The sequence below is a fragment of the Tripterygium wilfordii genome, chromosome 8 (genome assembly GCF_013401445.1).
Source record: "Tripterygium wilfordii isolate XIE 37 chromosome 8, ASM1340144v1, whole genome shotgun sequence".
Taxonomy (NCBI): Eukaryota; Viridiplantae; Streptophyta; class Magnoliopsida; order Celastrales; family Celastraceae; genus Tripterygium; species Tripterygium wilfordii.
The window spans coordinates 7,563,953-7,578,415 of NC_052239.1; the positions used below are offsets into that span (position 1 = coordinate 7,563,953).

Here is a 14,463-nt window from a genome sequence, read left to right on the forward strand (position 1 = left end):
TCTTGGAACCAAACTCAGCTCCTTATCCACACTCGTAGATCGTACGATTCTAATTCTCCAGTTGAATGTACTGTATTGACACTGTTGCAAAAATCGGGCTAGTCGGCCGACTAGTTGCTAGGCGGCACTTGCCGCTTCGACTAGAGGCAACTTGGGCCGCTTAATCGGTGGCCCGATTTGTCGGGCCTAGTCGGATTTAGTCGGGCCTAGTTGGCTTAGGCCTTTTATTTGGGCATGGGCCTTTTTTTGACTGATCCTTTTTTTTGGCCCCAAGTTTCTTTTGGCCCAGTTTCTCCGTCAAGTCCAATCATAACGGCCCAAAAAAACTCCCTCTTCGAGTCTTCTGCTGCGCGACTTTACCTTCCAATTGCAGATGCTTGAACCCTAAAATTCGCATACGTATGTTCTTCGCTTGTTGCGCTGGTGATTCGACTCGGTTCTGTGCTATTCACTTGTTCTATTCTTTGCTGTCGCTTGTTCTAGTCTCTGCTGGAGCTATTCTGTATTCCCTTTCATTGGTTCTAGAGGTGTTCCTGTTCGTCCGTTGTTCTAGTCTGCTGGTCGACTCAGGTTCTGTATTCTATCTGCTATTCTTGTACCCTCTCGTGTTCTGTACTCTGTCTGCTAGTCTCTGCTGTTGTGTTCTTCGATTCAATCCTTTGAAGAGTCTCTGCTGCTGTGCTCTCTCTCTGTTGTGTTCTGTAGTCTGTACTTGCATTATCTAATCAGTTCAATCAAATACACTCATATATATATATATATATGATATGTATATTGATTGGATGATTTTTTCATTTATATTGTGTTTTTCACACACATATATACATATATATATATGATATGTATTGCATATATATATATATATATATATTTTTTAATAAAAAAAACTCAAAACTTAATCCAATTAATCCCCTATTAATCCGATGAATCCAATTAATCCGTAGTGCCTAGTGGCCGACCAGCGTTTTTGCAACCATGTATCGGTACCACATCGCTAATTTGGGACATGAACTCCTATCTCTTCTGTTGAATCGAAGTTGTTCTTTTTGTCCTGTAAGTTCCAATTTTTCTCCCTTCAGTTATGGTTTTTTATTTCAATTACATATGAAACGGAAAGATTTTGCTTACCCTAGAAGAAATTTCAACAGCCGCCACAGTTTATCATGCAATCACCACCTCGGCCAATAGTGTCACTATTTTTAGTCTTAGCTCTGATTCTGACCTATAATGGTTTAGGTTTGTGCATGTGTGTAGATATGCTAACTGAATCGCTGATTATAGAATGTTTAATATGAGAATATATTATTTTTTCAAGGCATAATTGTCTGCTTCGACATTGAGGTGTGGTCTATAGATGCTAATGGATGTGTAGACATGATAGGTTTATGCAGATTTATTCTAATGATTTGATAAAACTTGTGGGATGATATTGTCCTTGAAAATTGAATGACTGTGCCATTACTATGTGATAATGTTGCAGAGTTCGGCAATCTTAAGAATGGCTTGGATACAAGCTGGAAAAAAGGTAGATTCTTGTATAATTCTTTGTTCGTTACCTTAATATTACTTTTGCATTTTATATATTTTTATTTTCTTGTTTACTTTTATTTAGCTATGATGTACCTCTTTAGCGGTTTTGAAGTTTGTATAGCTAATTGTGAGCTTACAGAGAACATAATGATATGCACTTTACTTGGTCTTTCTATTTCTTTTCATGAGCCATATAGGGTACTCCATGATGCCTATTGTTAACTGGGTGTAGACAACATTTGTCTACACTTCTATGAATATGAATGGACTCTGTTAATAGTCTCATTGGTTGTTACTTATTATGGTGATCTTTTTCTCATTTTAGTTTTGGGTTCACCCAAAGGCAGACATTATCCCATAATTGTTTTAACATAAAAAACCTGTTTGGAATAAATTCTTGATGGTGATGATGAAGAGCTGTAAGTGATCACTTTGGGGTTTTATTTATTTATTTATTTTTGTAAAGACTTTGGGCTTTTAGTATACTGGTTCTAAAGTATACCTTACCTTTATTTTCATTGCAGAGATGTTGATATTCATAGTTTCCCTTCTTTCTTAGAGGAAACAGCTACACTTTGTTTTCCATTGACTGACAAAGTGACAATATATTTAATTCTGACTCATTCTAATAATGATTCTATTTCATCAAATGGAATCTTGAATTGAACAGTCGATAACTCTTGAGTATTGATGTTTTATATATGTATAATAAGATCAAGGGTATTATACATTGGTTAAGGGAGTTTAGCTTAGGCTTTGGAATGTTTTAATTAACCCTTTTTTTTGCAGGGTGTCCAAGCCAGTATCACCAAAGCTTTAACTTCAACACAAAAACGACAAGCAGTGGGGTTGTTTTTTGCAACTAAAAACCTTGAGGCTGTAAAATCTTCTGCTTCAGCCAGATGTATACAAGGTAACATGACACTGTATGCATATATTGCCCTTTTTGTGATGTACTTATCATTTGTTATTGGTATTGATCCTTTCCTACTTGTTGCACTCAGCTTATTTTCTTTTCCTCGTGTTTCCTTTTTCCATGTAAAGCTTCAACCTCATAAGTGTAACAATTTATGTTTTTAGTCCAATTGTGAAAGCAACTTCCAAACAGTAATGGATTTGAATGATCAATCCTTCCGGCATCCCTTATCATGATCACATCATATGTCTCGCCACATCAAAATTATTTGTAATTACAGCTTTATTTCATTGTAAAAAATGGCACTGTAATTTGAAAAGACATATATGTTAGGTTAAAATTTTGAGGCTAACTATATATTTAATTGACATATATTTATTTGTCGATTCCCCAATTTTGTGCTGCAGAGTTCTCTTCAAGCACGATTCTATGTGGGTCCAATTATTGCAAAGTTATGAGAAAAGAATCCCTGATAAGGTACATTGACATCTTCTGTTTCATCTCTTTTTGGGTTTTGGCACATATATAATTGAGTCTGAGTAGTGCTATGTCTTTACTATTCTCTCATACTTCATTTTTGAGTCCTTGTCTGAGAGTATCTTGCGGGCTGAATAGTGTATTGTAGAAAATATGATTAAATTCTATGTCTATTTCATTTAATTTTCATACTGACATTAAGGTAATCTGAATTTCTTCATCCTAGGTGAATGAAATGTTAAACTCAAAAATAAAAAGTATTTGACTGTTTCATAAAAATAAAAGGGAACAACATGTTTATGTCTTTATTGCTTATGGGCCATAGTGGAATTGCAAAACTGTGGGATTGCAAAAAGATGAATAAACTTTACCCATTTTATTCACTTACGAAAATGTGGAATTGCATTTGGCTTTAGAAAAAAAAAAAGTGAATAAAAATGGAATTAGTCTTTTGCTAGCAAGGAAAATGAGTATAGTGTTTGATTGACAACAAGAGGCGTCGTGTATTAATCGACATGTTAAATTTGCATGCAGCTAGGCTTTGGTTTGACATTATTTACTGCCCCTGTAAACAATGTTAAATTCATAAATTCGTAACGGACTGGTTGTAAAAGATGCAATACCTGTTTCTACTCTGTATTATATGAATACTGTGCAAGTACCATAATGACCTGGGCAATGTTAGATTTTCTCTGATTTGTATCATGAATTCTTCCTTGCTTGAGATATTCACATGAGTTGCATTGACTGCAAGGGTATAAGCAACATTTGTAGTGTTCCTCAAGCTTTGTCCCTGGTTTGAATTTAGTGGATTGCCTGTGAACCTTCTTGTTTTGTCCTCATGAGGAAGGGATTGATAACCAACTCTAATTACATTTTCCTACCAGCAAAGAGAAAACCGATATTGGTTTGAGCTTGATTTTTGACAATCACTTGCATTGTTACCTTTTTAACATGGTATCTGTCCTCAATTGAGCTTCGCGATTGATTTGCAAAATGTGGAATCTGATTACTTGTCTTGTCAAATCATATTATGACGTGTTTTGGTTAAGCTCTTTTTTCTGCAGTTCTACTGGAATTTCTTCAGTTTCTTATTCAACAATCTTTCTCTGCCGTACACACTGTATTTTTTGGAAATATTTGTGGTATTGCAGTTGCAAGTTTTAGATTGTATTTTGACTGCTGTCACGATTCCTAGAAACTTATTTATGCTGTCGAAGTTAATGAAAATGCTTTAACACTTCTCCAAAACATCAGAGAATTTTGAAAATTCTTATTACGAACTAAATAAAGACCCTGTTTTAAGTATTTGTTGGCTTGAAGCCGTCGTGCTGCTGCTTCCTGGTTGTCTTCTCCTTTTAAGGGCTGTATCGCCATGGTCTCTCTTTCAATAAATTTTTTGCATAAAAAATAATAATAATTAAACATAAAATGGAATCTGATGTGGGTCTTATTGTGAATTTATGATGTATTTACTCAAGAGTACTTGTAAGATTTGGTATTGAATTTAGTGTGAATGTTGAGACAATTGATTCTTTCATATTTGCCTAGGTGTTTTCATGCCAGTCCGGAACTGTTGGCTAGAAGAGAAAACGATGAACCATTTGCTAATAATCTTAAGAAAACTCACAGAAAAGGGAAATATGCAAAAAAAGAAAAGAAAACTGAACCACCTGTTGAAGCCCCATATGTGCCTCCAAAATTGAGAAGAACTGCCAAATCTTTGCAAGATAAAGTAGTTGATGTATTTGAAGGCATGACCGTTTCTGAGCTTGCCAAACGTACTGGTGAGTCAACAGTCACCCTTCAGGATATTCTTGTTAATGTTGGGGAAAAGGCTGAGTCAGAGTTCGAGCCTCTCAGCATCGATGTGGCAGAGTTGGTTGCGATGGTACTTTCCCATTTTTCTTCTAAAATCTGTGTAATTCTATATACTATAAACTCCGAGGGATGAGAATTGGGAAGTACTCATAGTATTATGTGATGAATATTAATACCAGTTCTCGCCAGATGCAAGATTACCACATCACTGCCAAAGGAAGCAATTAATTCCACTTCTACTTTTGTGCATTTTGTTCGAGATTGTATTTGGTTTACAACAGTGCCTTTGAGTTAGGTTTACAAGGGAAAAACTTTTTGAATAAATGTGGCCTTCTACTATTGGTTTTACAGCTGGGCAAGCCAGGGAGATTTTCCTTTTTCTCTTTTTTTTTTGGCCTTGCGGAGTGGGGTTTCATAGGTGTTCATGAATTGTATGCTTTAATTTAAAGAAGCTTGTTAATTTTTCATCTAATGTAAGGACTATTCTGGACCCTTGTTTACAGAAATTCATGGCTGAAAATCAATCAATTTTCCATTAGAAGCAGTTTTGGCAATGTTTATTGACAAACTGTATTATTAAAAGGAACTCTAGACCGGTGTCTTAGTTTTAGAATCTGATCCGATCTCTTGTTTCGTTAATTGTGGATCACCGAATGGTATGCTGAATGTGAGGCATATGTTTTTGTATTTCTGCAGGAAGTTGGTATCAATGCTCGAAGGATCCACTCCAATGAAGGTGCAGAACTTTTACCACGACCTCCTGTTGTAACAGTCATGGGTCATGTTGACCATGGTAAAACTTCCCTTCTAGATGCTTTGCGGCAAACATCAGTTGCAGCGAAAGAAGCCGGAGGCATAACTCAGCATCTGGGTGCTTTTGTTGTTGACATGTCATCTGGAGCATCAATCACATTCCTAGATACTCCTGGCCATGCTGCATTTAGTGCAATGCGGGCAAGAGGAGCAGCTGTAACAGATATAGTCCGTGCTAGTTGTGGCAGCTGATGATGGTGTGATGCGACAAACTCTTGAAGCAATGTCTCATGCGAAAGCAGCTAATGTACCCATTGTGGTTGCAATTAATAAATGTGACAAACCGGCTGCCAACCCTGATAGAGTAAAAATTCAGCTTGCATCGGAGGGGTTGCAGCTGGAGGAGATGGGTGGGGACGTTCAGGTTGTTGAGGTTTCAGCGGTGCAGAAAACTGGATTAGATAACTTGGAAGAGGCTTTGCTTCTTCAAGCGGAGATGATGAATCTAAAAGCCCGTATTGATGGTCCTGCTCAGCGTATGTGGTTGAGGCAAGACTTGACAAAGGACGCGGTCCATTGGCTACAGCAATAGTGAAGGCGGGGACCCTGGGTCCTGTGGACAATATGTTGTCATAGGTTCAGAATGGGGAAGGATAAGGGCTATTAGGGACATGATAGGAAAACTTGGCAGTTGCAGGCCAGACCAGCAATGCCTGTTGAAATTGAAGGGTTGAAAGGACTTCCAATGGCAAGGTGATGATATTATTGTTGTGGAATCCGAGGAGAGAGCTAAAATGCTTAGTGCAGGTAGGAAAAGGAAATTTGAAAAAGATAGGCTTCGGAAGATCAGTGAAGGTATTGAAACTTTGGAAACATGTGAAGATGGTGATGAAGAACAACTGCCTAAGAGGGTTGAAATGCCAATAATTGTTAAAGCAGATGTGCAGGGTACTGTGCAAGCTGTCACAGATGCGTTGAGGACTTTAAATAGTCCACAGGTATTGTCAGAAATTATGCCACATAACTGAATACTTCTATCAAAACTTTTAAGTAATGTAAAATACTTTGCTGCCTTGGTTAGTAGTGGTCATTATCTTTTTAAGTACCCAAATGTTCCAATTGGAGTCCTTTAAATGTGTGGACAACTTGAAATGCTTCACATTATATGTAGTTTGTACTAACAAAGGAATTCTTGATTTCATATTTCTGTTCTGACTTTTAATTTCATTATATTCACTGATCTATTTGCTCTTTTAATTTTATACCAGCTTTATGTGAATATAGTCCATGTTGGAGTTGGTCCTATCTCTCATTCAGATGTTGACTTAGCACAAGCCTGTGGTGCATGTATTGTGGGCTCAATGTCAAGAGTCCACCTAGTTCAATTAGTCAGGGCCGCGATTCAAGCCAGTATAAAGGTAATGATCTTCTGTTTTCATCCTAGAGTAATGCTTCTCATCTCTCGCTGTTAAGAGATTGTTGGGCTCCAAAATTACCATTTTTTAAAAGAAGTTCCCATCTACCAAAAGTACTCATTGAAGATGATTTTACATGGGCCACTCTTCAATATCAAACACCAAACACTGTCAAATCTCCATCATTTTCTCAGTCCATTGGTTCCGTGTGCATGAATCTGAATATTTTATTTCTTTCTCGGGCATGATTACCAATGAGGCAATTGGCAGCTTTGTTTTTCCCCATGACCCAAAATAATTCTTTTTATTTCTATAGAAATAACTTTAACTTAGCGTCCTAGACCTACTTGATGCTGATTAATCTAGCTTATTTGGATTTTTTCTTTTTTCTCCCTTGATTTTTGCTCGTAAGGATCCTTAAATGTTTGGTAAGGGCTTCATGTTGACGATGACTTGATGCTTAACATAGAATGACACGTACCATAGAATTATTTTTTCTCTATTCATTGCTCTTAAGAGATAGAAATGAATGAGTGCTACAGGCATGGAATATTGTTTTGTCTACATCCGTACGAGCTACAGAGCGAATGTCCGTTAATTTTCTTTGCTGATCAACAACATAATGAGAAATAAGACATTTGATGAGGCATGAGTGTGTGCATGTGTATGTGTCTGCATGTTGGAGTGTTACCCATATTTCAATGCATGTTCCTGCTTTTGTGCTTACTTTGGGGCGTTTTCATTTATTTTCTTTCTCTTTCTAGTTCTCTCATTCTACTGGTGCTTTTGGTGTTTTAAGGTTAGGAAAAGTCATGATTTCAGTTTGTCTAATAGGCACTGATGCAGGAGGACCATTAATATAGTCTTTTATAAGTTAGTCTATTATTGGGTCTATTTGAACTAAGTTTCTTTTAGTTTCATATTAAGGGTATTGTCGGAATTTCCAGGTGTGCTGGAATTTCGAATTTAGTATTAATTGTTTTATGAATCTTTTATTAGGTTATTTTCGTAAAGTCAAGTCATAGTTATAATTGGAGTCATATTAGTTTACTTTTAGGAATCCTAGTTTTATTTGAAGGAAGTTTCTTAGGTAATTAGGATTACTAGGACACTATATTTGGATGCAAGTCAAGAATAAATAATAATGAGAGTTTTTATACAAATGTGCTATAGAGAGATTCCTTAGACATGCTCGGTGAGAGGCTGAGAGGGGAAGGTGAGTTTATCCAACCCTACTTGAGAGATTCAGGGTCATTTTTGTTTGATACAAAAAAATTCAAAAATTTTGTTCCAGTTTCAGACTTGGGAATTGTGAATTTTTGACCTAGGATTCTTAATTTTTGGGCTTAATTTGGGGGTTAGGGTTTTGGTTGCTCAATCCTACACAAAATCTACATCGGTAGTTCAAAACTACATCAGTTGGTATCGGGAGCATGGTTTTGAGCAACCTACAATTTTTCTAACCGTTTATGCCAACAAGGAGTTGCATAAACTACGATTGTGAACTCAAGAAGATGACTAACCCTGCTTTAGAGGGAAGAAACGATCCTCTAAGGTTACATTGGAGTCCATTGCAACATCTCTTAACTACCTAGTAACGAGAATGGATCAATATTGTAATCTTGTAGAATTTTAGCGAGTAACATTTTTGGAAAGACGAGGGAAGCTGCTGGTTTTAAGAAACAAGATAGGTCAAGTGAAAAGAAGCTGAATTTCAACATATACAAGACAAGGAATCTGTGATCGTGTGCGAAACAATAGAAGCACCATCATTACAGTCTTGTATTGATGCTGACTTAACCTCCGAATTGCTTGACAAGGACAATTTTTCTTCGAGAGAACAAGGCTGGGGGAGGAAGCGAATTCAGTTGGGGTAGAATTTTTTGTGAAAGAAACTATTGGAAAGCCACACACCATATCTGATACTTTTCAAAAAGAGTTCCATATTAGTTTTGCACGAGTTGGAAAAAAAGATGTTTTTATGATTGAAGTGGCCAAACCAGAGTTGTTACCTGTAACAGAATTTGATATTGAGCAATTTAAAGGTGAAGGATATGAACTCGAGGCTGCAAACATAAAAGAAACAGAGAATTCCAATCCAATCAAATCTTTCTGACACCATCTACCTTTTTGTTTTTTTGCCTACACAAGTTCCAATCATTGAATTTGTTAATTTCAGAAAAGTTCAATGACATACATGCCTAGTGCAAAGAGTTTTATTGTTCTCGGTTCCTAACTCCGATCAAGGGTTCCAAGTGGAATCAATGTAGGTTGGCAACTAGGAAGCACGGACACTCCTAAAATGGTGGCGTGTCTGTGTCGGACACTTCTCGGACACCGACACTCCTCGGACATGCCTCGGACACCGTGTCCAAGCTGTGTCCTGTTTTTCTTAATTTTTTTGAAGATGGACACGGCTTGGACACTTCCCTGACACGGCAATAGACAATATACAAGTTACACAGAGTCCTGTAAGGTTTGAATCACAAGTCTAAATCTTCCTTATCAACACCACCTTCAAATGGAAGTATACAAAAATTATATTATACTAACATACTTAGATTTAATTTTAAGACACTAATGTCAATATCATACAGGGTTAGTAGTTGTAATGCATTACATGCTTTTGTATCTTAAAGATAATCCATATATGTGTGTGTTGTGTGTGTGTGTGTGTTGTCTATATATAATATGTATGTCTATATGTATGTATGTATGTATGCGTGTCCTTACCGTGTCCGTGTCCTACAAATTTTGAAATTGCCGTGTCGGAGTGTCCGTGTCGTGTCGTGTCCCGTGGTCCGTGTCCGTGTCCGTGCTTCCTAGGTTGGCAATGATGTTATTCCACAAGACACTACTCTTCCTGCTTCAATACTTCAGAATTAGAGGTCGAGTTCATTCCAACGGCTGGATTTTTGAAGATGAATTATTGGAACGAGCTAGCGCCACATCAATAATTATTTCTCCATTTACTCGCCGGTCGAGTTCTTGAGGGAGAGAGGAAATTGATGCAAGAGGACCATTAATATAGTCTTTTATAAGTTAGTCTATTATCGGTCTATTTTAACTAAGTTTCTTTTAATTTTCATATCAAGGGTATTGTCGGAATTTCTAGAAGTGCTGGAATTTCGAATTTTGTTAATTATTTATTTTATGAGTCTTTTATTACGTTATTTTCCTAAGTCAAGTCATGGTTATAATTAGAGTCATCTTAGTTTACTTTTAGGAATCCTAGTTTTATTTGAAGAAAGTTTCTTATGTAACTAGGATTACTAGGAGATCATATATGGATGCAAGTCAAGAATAAATAATAATGAGAGTTTTTATACAAATTTGCTATAGGAGAGATTCCTTAGACACACTTGGTGAGAGGCTGAGAGGGGAAGGTGAGTTATCCAACCCTACCTGAGAGATTCAAGGTCTTTTTTGTTTGATTCAAAAAACTTAGGAATTGTGAATTTTTACCTAGGGTTCTTAATTTCTGGGTTTAATTTGGGGGTTAGGGTTTTGGTTTCTCAATCCTACACAAAATCTACATCGGTGGTCGAAAAACTACATCAGGCACGATTTGTGAAAATCTGATTTTGGGCTAGTGAACAGATCTGGCAGCAAGTAAAAAGGGGTTTTATTTGGACTTGTAGTGTGAAAAGAGTAGGAACGAAGGTGGAGATTATAGGGGAGTAATGTTGGAGTGAAGTTGAAGCTAAATGAAGGCTTAGCTGATAATGATGCTGTTCTAGAGTTGTGAATTGTCCATGGGGATTTAGTTGCTAGAAAGAGAAGAGAAGTCAAATACTAAAGGTATACTCTAGTAGGAATCTGACTTGTAAGTACTCTTTGACATGCAATGATAACTAAAACCCAACTGATGAATGGGAAGGCCCCTTACACCATAATAGAAATTTAAATATTAGCTCCTTTTTATATTATTACCACGTAAAGCTCTAGTAAAATACGAGAACTGCAGGCATATTCAAATTTCTCATTCTGCAATAAATGTTTGTGGTGCAATGATACATTCTTACATCAAAGTATCAATGCACCTGTTTTAGTCGAAGCCTATTGCTTCATGCTGAAATGCGAACTAAGAGTATTGTTTGAACTTCATTCCTTTTTAAACTGATCTATCATTAGATGGCTTTTCTTTACATCAATATGAAAGAAACTAACTTCAACTGAAAATTTTGACTGCTGGTTATTGTGAATATTACGCGAAGAATAGGATGAATAGAACATTAAATAGAAGAAAAGAGAGATCATTTTTTGGAATTTGTTGTTTGGGAATGTGCCTTTGTCCTTTGTAGCTTGTGGACATGGTTTATCACTACATTACTGAATTTGCATTACATGACAATATATATGAACTGAATGCTAAACTTCACAGTAAAAGTTTTCTTTTACAAAGTCATTCTTTGTATGGGCCACAAATATCAAACACCTAGCTTTGCATAAATTATATTATTCTTTTTTAGAGGGGTAGAATACAGTTTCTTATACATGTTCCTTGAAATTTCACCAATAGACTCTTAATAATCTGCTTCTTTTCAGGGCTATTATGTATCTAGGTCATCATTTTGAAGGTGGATACCTTCAATGACAATATTTGTTGGGCTGCCAATATTTTCATTGATTGTTGGCGCCCATAGATGCTTTGGCTCCATGTCGATTCTCATGTTTCTGTATTTTTGTATCAAAGGTTAATATCTCAATGATTGTAAATGACGATGAAGCAGAGCAGTGTGTCAAGGCACTTCAAATGCTTCTTTGAAAATGATCTCACTGAATTAGATCAGGAAAACGAATCTGAGAAATGGTTGTGTCAGCATTATCAAATGGTTGTTGATGAGTATTTACTTGCCTTCTCCAATCGATATTAATTTTGCCATTAACATTAAGGAAACTTTGGTTCCCTTCATAATGATGGCAGCAATGAGGCATACTCTCTGTATCGAGCTCCAGATATGAAATTCTTTATTGTGATGGCTTAGTTTTGACTAGATTATTTGTTGAATTTTTAATTAATGTCATCATCTTATTTTATTTAACTCTAGGGGGAAAAAGGTTAGAGAGAGGCATATGGGATTCATTGGACTATAAACTGCCTTTAGTGTTGGCTGTTCCCATTTTAACATCATCATAATTACAGTGATTATAATGGGTACAGCCACAACGTTGTGGGTCAATGCCTAATTGTAACGTGCTTGTATTACTATTTATATTCCTTGCTTATCTGGTTTTCTGGTGGCTGTAGATAATGATGCATCGCGTGATCTATCATCTTCTGAGGACGTTGGTAATTTGATAGTAGACAAGGCTCCTGAACTTCTGAGACCCAGGTCGCTGGGGAGGCTGAGGTTTGAGTATATTTGAGCTCAAAGGAAGGAGCAAATCCAAGGGAGATGATGTGAAGATTGCTGGCTGCCGGGTGATAGATGGCCGGGTGACCAAATCTTTGATGATGAGGATTCTGAGAAGTGGGGAAATTGTTTATGAAGGTTCTTGTGTATCACTCAAGCGAGAGACGCAAGATGTGGAGACAGTATCGAAAGGCAATGAATGTGGACTCGTGATCCACGATTGTCATGATTTCCAGGTTGGAGATATCATCCAATCCTTAGAGCAAGTAATTAGAAAGCCCAAGTTCATTTCATCGGAGAGTGGTGCTGTTCGGATCGAGTGCTGACATGCGTGGTTAAGTTAAACAATTCTCATGCACAAGGCTCCTGCAGTGCACGGGTTGGGGACTGGCTGGATGTAGCTTACCCTCACATAATATGTGAAGAGGTTTTCAAGAATTGAACCTGGGACCTAGGTTGCATCCCACATAATATGCATGGTGATAATTTTAATTAACCTTCTGATTTTTCTTTGCATCAACTTTTCATTGAAGTGCTTGAATATTGATAGGCACACATTCCGTCAAAAATTGTTGTTTCTGAGGCTGAAGCGCGTATTATGGGAGTTTCGCCACTGATGGTCCAATTGAGCTCCATACTTTGTAAGTGGTGCAGTTTTGACCCAAATTCTTTTGTTTATTTATTTTTTTTGTTTAAGGCTTTTAGTAAATAATCCATAAGGCAAGACAAATTTTATTGTGAATTTAGAGGGAATTTTTTTATTTTGAGAGGACTGGACAAATCAAACGATATGTATGTTATTGTAAGACTCTTCCGCCTCCCTCTTCCCTTTTTATTTTCAAAGATAGAGCAGATCATCGAGTTCTGCATTTGTTGTTGTTCGAAACGGATTGCTTGACGCAGTGTCTGTAAATGTTACCTGGTGATAAAAGCCTTATGCTGCATGGCAGAAGGTATTCACAATGAACTGTACCCATTGAGGGCCGAGGTTTGTGTTGGAGAATTTGATTAGTTAATTTTGAGTTCCATTTGAGAACCCTCGTCAAGCAGTTTCATCTGATCAATTAATTGCTAGCTCTTTTTCTTTCTTCCACTACTTGGATGAAATTTGAAAGTCGTTTCTAAACTGAAGATCTATCACGATGAACTCTACCCATTCAGGCATCTAATGTGAAGATGTCAAATCACTTTTGAGTTATTGCACCAGCAATTTTCATAGATATCTTATTTCTACTCATCCATTCGGGCATCTAATATGAAGATCTATCGATGGGATGAATTTTTCACCTTTTTTTCTAATTATTTCACCTGTGAAGGACATTCTAATGGTTGAAATTTTGTGAATATAAATGTAACTCAAATTTTATAGAAACTAAAACTATCTCCGTGCAATCTGCAATGCACTATATTTTTTATACAAATTAATTTTTTTAGTGAACAACCCGTGCAATTTTAATCGTATTAAAAAATTTATCTAGTTGATAACTCATGCAACGAGTGAAAAGTATTTGACAAATAAGTTTAGGGAAAATTAGATAAGTCCATCATTGAAGAGGTTTTTTTAAAGACACTCTTAAAATCTTATTTCATAAAGTCCATGTAGTTTGAACTAACATTCCAAAATGACAAATAAATTAAAATATATGATTTTATTGTCTAAAATACCCTCATCTTCATCCTCAAACATGAAACATGCCTCCTGCACACAATTCATAACTGACCTCCGCCGGAAGCTTCGTTTCCAGCTCCGAAAGATTGTTCTCCACCCTTCATGACTTACTCAAGAGCTCTATGACATTTTTTACTAATTTTTCATCCCGATTTTTGTTGTATTCGAACTAGATCTACTCATACTCACCACGGGAATTGTAGATCTTGTTGTTTTCCTTCGATTTGTCATCAGATCATTATTTTTGATATTTTATGTGGTGATTTTCTTTATTTTTTTATTCTGATTTGGGATCTGCATATTGCAAGTATTTTGTTATTTGTTTTACTAAATATTATATGTTTTGTTAAAATGTTATATGTCTTTAATGAAATGTTAGCTGTTCGAAGTTTCGAAACAGATAACATATCAGAACATATTTGAAACAAATATAATATCTACATATTCAGATCCGATTTCAGAAGGAAAAAAAAGAGTTCGAAAAAGCAATAAAAACTCAAAGGAGATGCCCTTGATCTGTGGAGT

General features: G+C 36.4%; 1 pseudogene; it reads left to right on the top strand.

Moving 5' to 3' along the window:
* Nucleotides 1-326: 326 nt before the first annotated feature.
* On the top strand, nt 327-7,775 carry LOC120003592 (annotated as a pseudogene).
* Nucleotides 7,776-14,463: the final 6,688 nt, after the last annotated feature.